At 34.3% G+C, this 3,180-nt stretch overlaps 1 pseudogene; it reads left to right on the forward strand.

Moving 5' to 3' along the window:
- The first annotated feature begins 246 nt into the window (after positions 1 to 246).
- LOC115868522 lies at positions 247 to 344 on the forward strand (annotated as a pseudogene).
- The last annotated feature ends 2,836 nt before the right edge of the window (positions 345 to 3,180 follow it).

Genomic DNA, 3,180 nt, shown 5'->3' on the forward strand with positions numbered 1-3,180 from the left:
GCATCTGCTGTAAGTATGTGTTACCTGTATGGTGGCTGCTAAAAATGTGGAATACCATATGTGAAATATATGGAAAGGAACAAAAAACTGGAGCGCGAATGGGAACACTAACATGTTCGTATTATTTCTTCAGTCTTTTGTAAGTTTCTAACTCTTGAATGGAATAGAGTGATTTTCAACTTTGATTGTATATGCCACAACTACCAAATTAGGTTAATTAACTTTGGGGCAATAAACTAATTACTCATCGCGTCTTGTAATTTTGAGTAAGATCAAGTGTAATTTCTGTTCTTATCAGTTTAATATCTAATATGTTCTCTAACTAAGGAAAATAATTATTCATCTATGCTAAAATTTAAAGGAATTTAAAATGAAAAACTAACAAAATTAATTTCTTAAATAAGTCTAGTATTGTATTATAAACTTTTGTCTCATAAATTATTATGGTATTTAAAAATGTTTATTGAGCATTTTATAAGCATAAGGAGGGACTTTACTCAAAAAAGGAAGGACTCTCATTTTTTTGCACTGAAATTCAAACATTGTTTTTCTAAATACTCTCCTATAGACCCATGGGCATGGAAACAGATAATAGGCTGTATGGTTAATCTCAAAGTTGAAGGTTTCAGACCATCAAGGTTTCAGAGGAAAGGTTTGATGATCTACTTCCATAAAACAGACATTAAATCCCTACCTAGTGCATGTCTACTTTGAGAGAGATAGCGTGGCCATGAGTCAGAATTGACTGGATGCCATTTTGTACAGGTGAAAGACACCATATTACCTAAGAAGAAAGTTCAATTGCTAGCCCACCTGAACACATGAGCAAATATTCACCCTATGGAGGCATTTGCCAGGCATTGTACTTCATTACTTTGCAATGGCCCACCTACACCTTTTCTTGGGAATGGAATTTGTCCTTATCAAAATACATGTTTGTTTTTCCCAAGCCAGTCTGTTGTTTGGTTGTGTGTGGGTGTTTAACAAATAATATAGTTGGAGAAAACTCCTCTCAATGTCTGGACCTTAGTGAGATGAGTGTGCTCACAGCCTAGGTGGAGAACAGAGTCCTGGCACCATAGTAGTTACACATTGAGCTTCTAACCAAAAGGTTAGCAGTTTGAAACTCGCAAGAGGTGGCTTTCTATTCTAGTAAAACTTAGTCTTGGAAATTCCCATGGGCTGTCCTATATGGTTGATATAAGTCGTATAGGCTCACTGTGATCAGCATCGACTCAATGGCAGTGAGGTGTTTTTTGTTTTTAGAGACTTTTTAGTAAAACAGAGTACATGATGCAAATTTAATAAAAGTGTAATGTTATTGATGACTTATGAGTAGAGATTAGTGTTAGACTCTTTCTGTAAATGCAGAAATAGGTTTTATGTACTTTCCTGTGTGGTTGTGACATATTTGAGTTAGAAATTATCCTTTCAACTTCTCTCATTGCAATCACTCAAGAAATTTCTAAGTCAATAATCCATCATCTCCAGGACTAACATTTATTTTTCTTATATTTATATTGTTATTATGAAAATTTCTAAGAAGTAAGAAGCCCCCATATATCCATCATCAAGTGTCAATTACTATCAAATATTTAACATTTTTGTTTCATATAGCTGCCATTTTCTGCTTACAAACTCCTTTCTTGTATGCATTTATCTCTTCCTCTCTCCCTTTCCTCTTTCTTTGACTAATTCGTTATCCCTCTCTGTCTCTTTTTTCCTGGAGTATTTTAAAGCAAACCTCATACATAGAACTTAAATGTGAAGGACTAATGTGAAACGCATGGAGCACAACTATCTCTTTAATGCCATTTGATTAATGTTCAAATTTTCTAAAATATTCTAAAATTGAGTATATTAATTTGATGGTTTGAAACAGAATCAAAACATTGATTTTTTTGGTTATCATAACCATTGTTGCACCTAAAAAATAATATCACCTTCTAAGTATTAATTCCTATGTAGTTAATTTAGTTATACCTGTTTTCCAGCATTATATATGTACATATACATACATATAAAGCACACTTTCTTTTATTCAGTATTATACTTTTGTTTTATCCAGGTTTTTACATAAAACTAGTTTTTAAAAATTTTCTAAACTACATACTAAGCCATTATATAAATATATCATAATCTGTTTATCAGCTCTACTTTTCAATGAATTATTGTTGATATTTAGTTATATAAGTAATGCACCAAAATCTTTCTGTAGCTGTATCCTGATGCACATAAGCTGGCATGTTGTAGAGAATATGACAGGAACAGAACTATTGAAACAAAGGGTAGTTGGAGGGGTAAGTCAAAAAGTTTTGCTCCTAGGGTTTGTGTTCGTAAATACATGACTTTATTCCAAACAGAATGTGTTTAAACATCTCTGTGATACGAGTTGCTGACTGAAAACAAGTCCTCACAGTAATAACTGGTCTCAGTCTAGGGCGCCTTTCAAATAGTGTGCTGATCAAAATCGGCTTCCGTGGAGATCTGCTGGGGCAATTAAATTCAAGGCCAAAGGTCAGCTCAGAAGATTATTGTGATTAGTTTTGGGAATTCCAAAGAGCTCATCTTGAAATTGTATCAAAGAACATGATACTCATGGGATTCTATTAGCAAAAAAGTTTTAAGAAAATTGAAAACTATGCTCGTGAGAAAAGGGCCAAGAGAGTAGCGCCAAGACACGTGATTCCTTCACAGCTATACAATTGCCCATTCATTCAAGACTTAAGTCAAAAACTGGAAAGATTAAGAAAAGCTTTTTATCTCAGTAATTAACAATAGAATTGGCTCTCATAAAATATATAAAATTCATGAGATGATTTTGGGTCTATAAAATGCTAAAGACAATATTTCTATTCTGTAACCCAGACCTGAAAAATTCTGTGTTCTTCAATATATACCATATCAAAACAGCAGTTTGGGCATCCTCAATGGGCTTAAATTGTGTTCCTTTAAATAGTCTTTCAATTTTGTGAACCCAAACCAGTGTAAAAGGGCCAGATGGAGCATGAATGGGTAAGGTCAGCCAACGAAATTCTTATAGGACAGCTCTTGTGATGCCTCAAAAAACCCAAATCACAAAGCCACTCTTCGTGCAGAGAAAAACTGCTCCCTAGCTCGTCAAGGCTGTTCAGAAACACGTCTTCCGCCCTGCCTTGCGCGGTCACTCTGAGGGTTCTC

Source organism: Echinops telfairi, unplaced genomic scaffold (genome assembly GCF_000313985.2).
Source record: "Echinops telfairi isolate 266 unplaced genomic scaffold, ASM31398v2 ScPeMD7_11;HRSCAF=52, whole genome shotgun sequence".
Lineage (NCBI taxonomy): Eukaryota > Metazoa > Chordata > Mammalia > Afrosoricida > Tenrecidae > Echinops > Echinops telfairi.